Below are 13137 nucleotides of genomic sequence, written 5' to 3' on the forward strand. Positions count from 1 at the left end.
TGATTCCCTGCCTCTGATTCCCCGCGGCTGATTCCCCACCTCTGATTCCCTGCCTCTGATTCCCTGCCTCTGATTCACTGCCTCTGATTCCCTGCATCTGATTGCCCGCCTCTGATTCCCCGCCTCTGATTCCCCGCCTCTGAATCCCCGCCTCTGATTCCCCGCATCTGTTTACCCACCTGTTTCCCCGCCTCTGATTCCCCACCTCAGTTCCCTGCCTCAGATTCCCTGCCTCTGATTCCCTGCCTCTGATTCCCTTCCTCTGATTCCCTTCCTCTGATTCCCTGCATCTGATTGCCCACCTCTGATTCCCCGCCTCTGATTCCCCACCTCTGATTCCCCGCTTCTGATTCCCCGCCTCTGATTCCCCGCCTCTGATTCCCCGCCTCTGATTCCCCGCCTCTGATTCCCCACCTCTGATTCACTGCCTCCCTTTCCGCTCAACTTTCCTGGCCTACGTTTCCCCACATATCTTTCCACGCCTCTGATTCCCCGCCTCTGATTCCACGCCTCTGATTCCCCGCCTCTGATTCCCCACCTCTGATTCCCCGCCTCTAATTCCCCGCCTCTGATTCCCCTCCTCTGATACCCCGCCTCTTATTCCCCGCCTCTGATTCCCCGCATCTGATTCCCCGCATCTGATTTCCCGCCTCTGATTCCCCGCCTCTGATTCACCGCCTCTGATTCCCCACCTCTGATTCCCCGCCTCTGATTCCCCGCCTCTTATTCCCCGCCTATGTTTACCCGCCTCTGTTTACCCGCCTGTTTCCCCGCCTCAGATTCCCTGCCTCAGATTCCTTGCATCAGATTCCCTTCATCTGATTCCCTGCCTCTGATTCCCTGCCTCTGATTCCCCGCCTCTGATTCCCCGCCTCTGATTCCCCACATCTGATTCCCCCCTCTGATTCCCCGCCTCTGATTCCGCTCCTCTGATTCCCCGCCTCTGATTCCCCGCGTCTGATTCCCTGCCTCTCTTTCCCTTCCTCTATTTCCGTGCCTCTTTCTCTGCATCTCGTTTCCCACATCTCATTTCCCCCTTCTGATAACCCGCATCAGATTCCCTGCCACAGATTCCCTGCCTCAGTTTCCCTGCCTCAGATTCCCTGCATCAGATTCCCTGCATCAGATTCCCTTCATCTGATTCCCTGCCTCTGATTCCCCGCCTCTGATTCCCCACATCTGAGACCCTGCCTCAGATTCCCTGCCTCTGATTCTCTGCGTCTGATTACCTGCCCCTGATTCCCTGCATCTGATTGCCCGCCTCTGATTCTCCGCATCTGATTCCCCGCCTCTGATTCCCCACCTCTGATTCCCCACTTCTGATTCCCCGCCTCTGATTCCCCGCCTCTGATAACCTGCCTCTGATTCCCTGCCTCTGATTCCCTGCCTCTGAGTCCCCACCTCTGATTCCCCGCGTCCGATTCCGCACCCATGTTTCACCGCCTCTGTTGGTCTGCTTCTGATTTCCCGGCTCAGATTCACCGGCTCTGATTCCGCACCTCTGATTCCACGCCTCTCTTTCTGTGTCTCTGAATCCCCGCCTCTGATTCCACGCCTCTGATTACCCGCCTCTGATACCCTGCCTCTCTTTCCCTGCTTCTATTTCCGTGCCTCTTTCTCTGCATCTCGTTTCCCACATCTCATTTCCCCCTTCTGATAACCAGCATCAGATTCCCTGCCACAGATTCCCTGCCTCAGTTTCCCTGCCTCAGATTCCCTGCATCAGATTCCCTGCATCAGATTCCCTTCATCTGATTCCCTGCCTCTGATTCCCCGCCTCTGATTCCCCACCTCTGAGACCCTGCCTCAGATTCCCTGCCTCTTTCTCTGCGTCTGATTCCCTGCCCCTGATTCCCTGCATCTGATTGCCCGCCTCTGATTCTCCGCCTCTGATTCCCCGCCTCTGATTCTCCGCCTCTGATTACCCGCCTCTGATTACCCGCCTCTGATTCCCTGCCTCAGATAACCTGCCTCTGATTCCCTGCCTCTGATTCCCTGCCTCTGAGTCCCCACCTCTGATTCCCCGCGTCCGATTCCGCACCCATGTTTCACCGCCTCTGTTGCTCTGCTTCTGATTTCCCGGCTCAGATTCACCGGCTCTGATTCCACACCTCTGATTCCACGCCTCTCTTTCTGTGTCTCTGAATCCCCGCCTCTGATTCCACGCCTCTGATTACCCGCCTCTGATACCCTGCCTCTCTTTCCCTGCTTCTATTTCCGTGTCTCTTTCTCTGCATCTCGTTTCCCACATCTCATTTCCCCCTTCTGATAACCAGCATCAGATTCCCTGCCACAGATTCCCTGCGTCAGATTCCCTGCCTCAGATTCCCTGCATCAGATTCCCTTCATCTGATTCCCTGCCTCTGATTCCCCGCGGCTGATTCCCTGCCTCTGATTCCCCGCCTCTGTTTACCCGCCTGTTTCCCCGCCTCTGATTCACCACCTCATATTCGCCGCCTCAGTTTCCCTGCCTCTGATTCCCTGCCTCTGATTCCCTGCCTCTGATTCCCTGCATCTGATTTCCCGCCTCTGATTACCTGCCTCTGATTCCCCGCCTCTGATTCCCCGCCTCTGATTCCCCGCCTCTGATTCCCCACTTCTGATTCCCCGCCTCTGATTCCACGCCTCTGATTCAACGCCTCTGATTCCCCGCCTCTGATTGCCCACCTCTGATTCCCCGCCTCTGATACCCCGCCTCTGATTCCCCGCCTCTGATTCCCCGCCTCAGATTCCCCGCCTCTGATTCCCCGCCTCTGATTCCCCGTCTCTGATTCCCTGACTCTGATTCCCCGCCTCTGATTCCCCGCCTAAGTTTACACGCCTCTGTTTACCCGCCTGTTTTCCCGCCTCTGATTCCCCACCACAGATTCCCTGCCTCAGATTCCCTGCCCCTGATTCCCTGCCTCTGATTCCCTGCCTCTGATTCCCTGCATCTGATTGCCCGCCTCTGATTCCCCACTTCTGATTCCCCACCTCTGATTCTCCGCCTCTGATACCCTGACTCTGATAACTTTTTAATGATTCCCTGCCTCAGATTCCCTGCCTCCGATTCCCTGCCTCAAATTCCCTGCCTCAGATTCCCTGCATCAGATTCCCTTCATCTGATTCCCTGCCTCTGATTCCCCACCTCTGATTCCCTGCCTCTGATTCCCCGCCTCTGATTCCCCGCCTCTGATTCCCCGCCTCTGATTCCCCACCTCTGATTCCCCACTTCTGATTCCCCGCCTCTGATTCCCCGCCTCTGATTCCACGCCTCTGATTCCCCGCCTCTGATTCCCCACATCTGATTCCCCGCCTCTGATACCCCGCCTCTGATTCCCCGCCTCTGATTCCCTGCATCTGATTCCCCGCCTCAGATTCCCCGCCTCTGATTCCCCGCCTCTGATTCCCCGTCTCTGATTCCCCGACTCTGATTCCCCGCCTCTGATTCCCCGCCTATATTTACACGCCTCTGTTTACACGCCTGTTTTCCCGCCTCTGATTCCCCACCACAGATTCCCTGCCTCAGATTCCCTGCCTCAGATTCCCTGCCTCCGATTCCCTGCCTCAGATTCCCTGCCTCAGATTCCCTGCATCAGATTCCCTTCATCCGATTCCGTGCCTCTGATTCCCCGCCTCTGATTCCCCGCCTCTGATTCCCTGCCTCTGATTCCCCACCTCTGTCTCTATGCCTCTCTTTTGCCTGCACTCTTTCCCCTCCACTCTTTCCGTGCCTCTCTTTCCCTCCCTCAATTTCAACAACTCTGTTTGATCTGTTCCGTGTACCTCATTTTCAACATAAAAGTTCCAACCACTATGTTTCGCCCATCTCTTTCGCCGCCTCTATTTATGCACCTATGTTTACCCGCTTCTGTTTACCCGCCTGTTTCCCCACATCTCTTTCCCCACCTCTGAATCCACGCCTCTGATTCCTCGCCTCTCATTCCCCGCATCTGATTCCCCAATTCTGATTCACCGCCTCCCTTTCCGCGCAACTTTCCTGGCCTACGTTTACCCACATCTCTTTCCCCACCTCTGATTCCACGCCTCTGATTCGCCGCCTCTGATTGCCCGCCTCTGATTTCCTGCATCTGATTCCCCGCCTCTGATTCCCCGCCTCTGATTCCCCGCCTCTGATTCCCTGCCTCTGATTCCCCGCCTCTGATTCCCCGCATCTGATTCCCTGCCTATCTTTCCCTGCCTCTATTTCCGTGCCTCTTTCTCTGCATCTCGTTTCCCACATCTCATTTCCCCCTTCAGATAACCCGCATCAGTTTCCCTGCCACAGATTCCCTGCCTCAGATTCCCTGCCTCAGATTCCCTGCATCAGATTCCCTTCATCTGATTCCCTGCCTCTGATTCCCCGCGGCTGATTCCCCACCTCTGATTCCCTGCCTCTGATTCCCTGCCTCTGATTCACTGCCTCTGATTCCCTGCATCTGATTGCCCGCCTCTGATTCCCCGCCTCTGATTCCCCGCCTCTGAATCCCCGCCTCTGATTCCCCGCATCTGTTTACCCACCTGTTTCCCCGCCTCTGATTCCCCACCTCAGATTCCCTGCCTCAGATTCCCTGCCTCTGATTCCCTGCCTCTGATTCCCTTCCTCTGATTCCCTTCCTCTGATTCCCTGCATCTGATTGCCCACCTCTGATTCCCCGCCTCTGATTCCCCACCTCTGATTCCCCGCTTCTGATTCCCCGCCTCTGATTCCCCGCCTCTGATTCCCCGCCTCTGATTCCCCGCCTCTGATTCCCCACCTCTGATTCACTGCCTCCCTTTCCGCTCAACTTTCCTGGCCTACGTTTCCCCACATATCTTTCCACGCCTCTGATTCCCCGCCTCTGATTCCACGCCTCTGATTCCCCGCCTCTGATTCCCCACCTCTGATTCCCCGCCTCTAATTCCCCGCCTCTGATTCCCCTCCTCTGATACCCCGCCTCTTACTCCCCGCCTCTGATTCCCCGCATCTGATTCCCCGCATCTGATTTCCCGCCTCTGATTCCCCGCCTCTGATTCCCCGCCTCTGATTCCCCGCCTCTGATTCCCCGCCTCTGATTCCCCGCCTCTTATTCCCCGCCTATGTTTACCCGCCTCTGTTTACCCGCCTGTTTCCCCGCCTCAGATTCCCTGCCTCAGATTCCTTGCATCAGATTCCCTTCATCTGATTCCCTGCCTCTGATTCCCTGCCTCTGATTCCCCGCCTCTGATTCCCCGCCTCTGATTCCCCACCTCTGATTCCCCCCTCTGATTCCCCGCCTCTGATTCCGCTCCTCTGATTCCCCGCCTCTGATTCCCCGCGTCTGATTCCCTGCCTCTCTTTCCCTTCCTCTATTTCCGTGCCTCTTTCTCTGCATCTCGTTTCCCACATCTCATTTCCCCCTTCTGATAACCCGCATCAGATTCCCTGCCACAGATTCCCTGCCTCAGTTTCCCTGCCTCAGATTCCCTGCATCAGATTCCCTGCATCAGATTCCCTTCATCTGATTCCCTGCCTCTGATTCCCCGCCTCTGATTCCCCACCTCTGAGACCCTGCCTCAGATTCCCTGCCTCTGATTCTCTGCGTCTGATTACCTGCCCCTGATTCCCTGCATCTGATTGCCCGCCTCTGATTCTCCGCATCTGATTCCCCGCCTCTGATTCCCCACCTCTGATTCCCCACTTCTGATTCCCCGCCTCTGATTCCCCGCCTCTGATAACCTGCCTCTGATTCCCTGCCTCTGATTCCCTGCCTCTGAGTCCCCACCTCTGATTCCCCGCGTCCGATTCCGCACCCATGTTTCACCGCCTCTGTTGGTCTGCTTCTGATTTCCCGGCTCAGATTCACCGGCTCTGATTCCGCACCTCTGATTCCACGCCTCTCTTTCTGTGTCTCTGAATCCCCGCCTCTGATTCCACGCCTCTGATTACCCGCCTCTGATACCCTGCCTCTCTTTCCCTGCTTCTATTTCCGTGCCTCTTTCTCTGCATCTCGTTTCCCACATCTCATTTCCCCCTTCTGATAACCAGCATCAGATTCCCTGCCACAGATTCCCTGCCTCAGTTTCCCTGCCTCAGATTCCCTGCATCAGATTCCCTGCATCAGATTCCCTTCATCTGATTCCCTGCCTCTGATTCCCCGCCTCTGATTCCCCACCTCTGAGACCCTGCCTCAGATTCCCTGCCTCTGATTCTCTGCGTCTGATTCCCTGCCCCTGATTCCCTGCATCTGATTGCCCGCCTCTGATTCTCCGCCTCTGATTCCCCGCCTCTGATTCTCCGCCTCTGATTCCCCGCCTCTGATTACCCGCCTCTGATTCCCTGCCTCAGATAACCTGCCTCTGATTCCCTGCCTCTGATTCCCTGCCTCTGAGTCCCCACCTCTGATTCCCCGCGTCCGATTCCGCACCCATGTTTCACCGCCTCTGTTGCTCTGCTTCTGATTTCCCGGCTCAGATTCACCGGCTCTGATTCCACACCTCTGATTCCACGCCTCTCTTTCTGTGTCTCTGAATCCCCGCCTCTGATTCCACGCCTCTGATTACCCGCCTCTGATACCCTGCCTCTCTTTCCCTGCTTCTATTTCCTTGTCTCTTTCTCTGCATCTCGTTTCCCACATCTCATTTCCCCCTTCTGATAACCAGCATCAGATTCCCTGCCACAGATTCCCTGCGTCAGATTCCCTGCCTCAGATTCCCTGCATCAGATTCCCTTCATCTGATTCCCTGCCTCTGATTCCCCGCGGCTGATTCCCTGCCTCTGATTCCCCGCCTCTGTTTACCCGCCTGTTTCCCCGCCTCTGATTCACCACCTCATATTCGCCGCCTCAGTTTCCCTGCCTCTGATTCCCTGCCTCTGATTCCCTGCCTCTGATTCCCTGCATCTGATTTCCCGCCTCTGATTACCTGCCTCTGATTCCCCGCCTCTGATTCCCCGCCTCTGATTCCCCGCCTCTGATTCCCCACTTCTGATTCCCCGCCTCTGATTCCACGCCTCTGATTCAACGCCTCTGATTCCCCGCCTCTGATTGCCCACCTCTGATTCCCCGCCTCTGATACCCCGCCTCTGATTCCCCGCCTCTGATTCCCCGCCTCAGATTCCCCGCCTCTGATTCCCCGCCTCTGATTCCCCGTCTCTGATTCCCTGACTCTGATTCCCCGCCTCTGATTCCCCGCCTAAGTTTACACGCCTCTGTTTACCCGCCTGTTTTCCCGCCTCTGATTCCCCACCACAGATTCCCTGCCTCAGATTCCCTGCCCCTGATTCCCTGCCTCTGATTCCCTGCCTCTGATTCCCTGCATCTGATTGCCCGCCTCTGATTCCCCACTTCTGATTCCCCACCTCTGATTCTCCGCCTCTGATACCCTGACTCTGATAACTTTTTAATGATTCCCTGCCTCAGATTCCCTGCCTCCGATTCCCTGCCTCAAATTCCCTGCCTCAGATTCCCTGCATCAGATTCCCTTCATCTGATTCCCTGCCTCTGATTCCCCACCTCTGATTCCCTGCCTCAGATTCCCTACCTCTGATTCCCTGCCTCTGATTCCCTGCCTCTGATTTCCTGCATCTGATTGCCCGCCTCTGATTCTCCGCCTCTGATTCCCCGCCTCTGATTCCCCGCCTCTGATTCCCCGCCTCTGATTCCCCGCTTCTGACTCCCCGCCTCTGATTTCCCGCCTCTGATTACCCGTCTCTGATTCCCCACCTCTGATTCACTGCCTTGCTTTCTGCACAACTTTCCTGACCTACGTTTCCCCACATATCTTTCCCCGCCTCTGATACCCTGCCTCTGATTCCCCGCCTCTGATTCCCCGCCTCTGATTCCCCGCATCTGATAACCCGCCTCTGATTCTCCGCCTCTGATACCCTGCCTCTGATAACTTTTTACTGATTCCCTGCCTCAGATTCCCTGCCTCCGATTCCCTGCCTCAAATTCCCTGCCTCAGATTCCCTGCATCAGATTCCCTTCATCTGATTCCCTGCCTCTGATTCCCCGCCTCTGATTCCCCACCTCTGATTCCCTGCCTCAGATTCCCAGCCTCTGATTCCCTGCCTCTGATTCCCTGCCTCTGATTTCCTGCATCTGATTGCCCGCCTCTGATTCTCCTCCTCTGATTCCCCGCCTCTGATTCCCCGCCTCTGATTCTCCGCCTCTGATTCCCCGCCTCTGATTACCCACCTCTGGTGCCCTGCCTCAGATAACCTGCCTCTGATTCCCTGCCTCTGATTCCCTGCCTCTGAGTCCCCACCTCTGATTCCCCGCGTCCGATTCCGCACCCATGTTTCACCGCCTCTGTTGCTCTGCTTCTGATTTCCTGGCTCAGATTCACCGGCTCTGATTCCGCACCTCTGATTCCACGCCTCTCTTTCTGTGTCTCTGAATCCCCGCCTCTGATTCCACGCCTCTGATTACCCGCCTCTGATACCCTGCCTCTCTTTCCCTGCTTCTATTTCCGTGCCTCTTTCTCTGCATCTCGTTTCCCACATCTCATTTCCCCCTTCTGATAACCAGCATCAGATTCCCTGCCACAGATTCCCTGCGTCAGATTCCCTTCCTCAGATTCCCTGCATCAGATTCCCTTCATCTGATTCCCTGCCTCTGATTCCCCGCGGCTGATTCCCTGCCTCTGATTCCCCGCCTCTGTTTACCCGCCTGTTTCCCCGCCTCTGATTCACCACCTCATATTCGCCACCTCAGATTCCCTGCCTCTGATTCCCTGCCTCTGATTCCCTGCCTCTGATACCCTGCATCTGATTTCCCGCCTCTGATTCCCTGCCTCTGATTCCCCGCCTCTGATTCCCCGCCTCTGATTCCCCGCCTCTGATTCCCCACCTCTGATTCCCCACTTCTGATTCCCCGCCTCTGATTCCCCACCTCTGATTCCACGCCTCTGATTCCCCGCCTCTGATTCCCCACATCTGATTCCCCGCCTCTGATACCCCGCCTCTGATTCCCCGCCTCTGATTCCCTGCATCTGATTCCCCGCCTCAGATTCCCCGCCTCTGATTCCCCGCCTCTGATTCCCCGTCTCTGATTCCCCGACTCTGATTCCCCGCCTCTGATTCCCCGCCTATGTTTACACGCCTCTGTTTACACGCCTGTTTTCCCGCCTCTGATTCCCCACCACAGATTCCCTGCCTCAGATTCCCTGCCCCTGATTCCCTGCCTCTGATTCCCTGCCTCTGATTCCCTGCATCTGATTTCCCGCCTCTGATTCTCCGCCTCTGATTCCCCGCCTCTGATTCCCCACCTCTGATTCCCCACTTCTGATTCCCCGCCTCTGATTCCCTGCCTCTGATTCCCCGCCTCTGATTCACCACCTCTGATTCCCCGCCTCTGATTCCCCGCCTCTGATTCCCCACTTCTGATTGCCCGCCTCTGATTCCCTGCCTCTGATTTCCCACCTCTGATTCCCCACCTCTGATTCCCCACTTCTGATTCCCCGCCTCTGATTCCCCGCCTCTGATTCCACGCCTCTGATTCCACGCCTCTGATTCCCCGCCTCTGATTCCCCGCCTCTGATTCCCCTCCTCTGATACCCCGACTCTGATTCCCCGCCTCTGATTCCCCTCATCTGATTCCCCGCCTCTGATTCCCCGCCTCTGATTCCCTGCCTCTGATTCCCCGCCTCTGATTCCCCGCCTCTGATTCCCCGCCTCTGATTCCCCGCCTGTGTTTACCTGCCTCTGTTTACACGCCTGTTTCCCCGCCTCTGATTCCCCACCTCAGATTCCCTACCTCAGATTCCCTGCCTCTGATTCCCTGCCTCTGATTCCCTGCCTCTGATTCCCTGCATCTGATTGCCCGCCTCTGATTCTCCGCCTCTGATTCCCCGCCTCTGATTCCCCACCTCTGATTCCCCGCTTCTGATTCCCCGCCTCTGATTCCCCGCCTCTGATTCCCCGCCTCTGATTCCCCGCCTCTGATTCCCCACCTCTGATTCACTGCCGCCCTTTCCGCTCAACTATCCTGGCCTACGTTTCCCCACATATCTTTCCCCGCCTCTGATACCCCGCCTCTGACTCCCCGCCTCTGATTCCCAGCCTCTGATGACCCGCATCTGATACCCCGCCTCTGATTCCCCGCCTCTGATACCCGGCCTCTTTTAACTTTTTACTGATTCCCTGCCTCAGATTCCCTGCCTCCGATTCCCTGCCTCAGATTCCCTGCCTCAGATTCCCTGCATCAGATTCCCTTCATCTGATTCCGTTCCTCTGATTCCCCGCCTCTGATTCCCCGCCTCTGATTCCCCGCCTCTGATTCCCCACCTCTGTCTCTACGCCTCTCTTTTGCCTGCACTCTTTCCCCTCCACTCTTTCCGTGCCTCTCTTTCCCTCCCTCAATTTCAACAACTCTGTTTGATCTGTTCCGTGTACCTCATTTTCAACATACAAGTTCCAACCACTATGTTTCGCCCATCTCTTTCGCCGCCTCTATTTATGCACCTATGTTTACCCGCTTCTGTTTACCCACCTGTTTCCCCACATCTCTTTCCCCACCTCTGATTCCACGCCTCTGATTCCTCGCCTCTCATTCCCCGCATCTGATTCCCCGCCTCTGATTCACCGCCTCCCTTTCCGCGCAACTTTCCTGGCCTACGTTTACCCACATCTCTTTCCCCACATCTGATTCCACGCCTCTGATTCGCCGCCTCTGATTGCCCGCCTCTGATTTCCTGCATCTGATTCCCCGCCTCTGATTCCCCGCCTCTGATTCCCCGCCTCTGATTCCCTGCCTCTGATTCCCCGCCTCTGATTCCCCGCATCTGATTCCCTGCCTATCTTTCCCTGCCTCTATTTCCGTGCCTCTTTCTCTGCATCTCGTTTCCCACATCTCATTTCCCCCTTCAGATAACCCGCATCAGTTTCCCTGCCACAGATTCCCTGCCTCAGATTCCCTGCCTCAGATTCCCTGCATCGGATTCCCTTCATCTGATTCCCTGCCTCTGATTCCCCGCGGCTGATTCCCCACCTCTGATTCCCTGCCTCTGATTCCCTGCCTCTGATTCACTGCCTCTGATTCCCTGCATGTGATTGCCCGCCTCTGATTCCCCGCCTCTGATTCCCCGCCTCTGATTCCCCGCCTCTGATTCCCCGCCTCTGATTCCCCGCCTCTGATTCCCCACTTCTGATTCCCCGCCTCTGATTCCACGCCTCTGATTCAACGCCTCTGATTCCCCGCCTCTGATTGCCCACCTCTGATTCCCCGCCTCTGATACCCCGCCTCTGATTCCCCGCCTCTGATTCCCCGCCTCAGATTCCCCGCCTCTGATTCCCCGCCTCTGATTCCCCGTCTCTGATTCCCTGACTCTGATTCCCCGCCTCTGATTCCCCGCCTAAGTTTACACGCCTCTGTTTACCCGCCTGTTTTCCCGCCTCTGATTCCCCACCACAGATTCCCTGCCTCAGATTCCCTGCCCCTGATTCCCTGCCTCTGATTCCCTGCCTCTGATTCCCTGCATCTGATTGCCCGCCTCTGATTCCCCACTTCTGATTCCCCACCTCTGATTCTCCGCCTCTGATACCCTGACTCTGATAACTTTTTAATGATTCCCTGCCTCAGATTCCCTGCCTCCGATTCCCTGCCTCAAATTCCCTGCCTCAGATTCCCTGCATCAGATTCCCTTCATCTGATTCCCTGCCTCTGATTCCCCACCTCTGATTCCCTGCCTCAGATTCCCTACCTCTGATTCCCTGCCTCTGATTCCCTGCCTCTGATTTCCTGCATCTGATTGCCCGCCTCTGATTCTCCGCCTCTGATTCCCCGCCTCTGATTCCCCGCCTCTGATTCCCCGCCTCTGATTCCCCGCTTCTGACTCCCCGCCTCTGATTTCCCGCCTCTGATTACCCGTCTCTGATTCCCCACCTCTGATTCACTGCCTTGCTTTCTGCACAACTTTCCTGACCTACGTTTCCCCACATATCTTTCCCCGCCTCTGATACCCTGCCTCTGATTCCCCGCCTCTGATTCCCCGCCTCTGATTCCCCGCATCTGATAACCCGCCTCTGATTCTCCGCCTCTGATACCCTGCCTCTGATAACTTTTTACTGATTCCCTGCCTCAGATTCCCTGCCTCCGATTCCCTGCCTCAAATTCCCTGCCTCAGATTCCCTGCATCAGATTCCCTTCATCTGATTCCCTGCCTCTGATTCCCCGCCTCTGATTCCCCACCTCTGATTCCCTGCCTCAGATTCCCAGCCTCTGATTCCCTGCCTCTGATTCCCTGCCTCTGATTTCCTGCATCTGATTGCCCGCCTCTGATTCTCCTCCTCTGATTCCCCGCCTCTGATTCCCCGCCTCTGATTCTCCGCCTCTGATTCCCCGCCTCTGATTACCCACCTCTGGTGCCCTGCCTCAGATAACCTGCCTCTGATTCCCTGCCTCTGATTCCCTGCCTCTGAGTCCCCACCTCTGATTCCCCGCGTCCGATTCCGCACCCATGTTTCACCGCCTCTGTTGCTCTGCTTCTGATTTCCTGGCTCAGATTCACCGGCTCTGATTCCGCACCTCTGATTCCACGCCTCTCTTTCTGTGTCTCTGAATCCCCGCCTCTGATTCCACGCCTCTGATTACCCGCCTCTGATACCCTGCCTCTCTTTCCCTGCTTCTATTTCCGTGCCTCTTTCTCTGCATCTCGTTTCCCACATCTCATTTCCCCCTTCTGATAACCAGCATCAGATTCCCTGCCACAGATTCCCTGCGTCAGATTCCCTGCCTCAGATTCCCTGCATCAGATTCCCTTCATCTGATTCCCTGCCTCTGATTCCCCGCGGCTGATTCCCTGCCTCTGATTCCCCGCCTCTGTTTACCCGCCTGTTTCCCCGCCTCTGATTCACCACCTCATATTCGCCACCTCAGATTCCCTGCCTCTGATTCCCTGCCTCTGATTCCCTGCCTCTGATACCCTGCATCTGATTTCCCGCCTCTGATTCCCTGCCTCTGATTCCCCGCCTCTGATTCCCCGCCTCTGATTCCCCGCCTCTGATTCCCCACCTCTGATTCCCCACTTCTGATTCCCCGCCTCTGATTCCCCACCTCTGATTCCACGCCTCTGATTCCCCGCCTCTGATTCCCCACATCTGATTCCCCGCCTCTGATACCCCGCCTCTGATTCCCCGCCTCTGATTCCCTGCATCTGATTCCCCGCCTCAGATTCCCCGCCTCTGATTCCCCGCCTCTG

This window comes from Narcine bancroftii, chromosome 8, assembly GCF_036971445.1.
Source record: "Narcine bancroftii isolate sNarBan1 chromosome 8, sNarBan1.hap1, whole genome shotgun sequence".
NCBI classification, from domain to species: Eukaryota; Metazoa; Chordata; class Chondrichthyes; order Torpediniformes; family Narcinidae; genus Narcine; species Narcine bancroftii.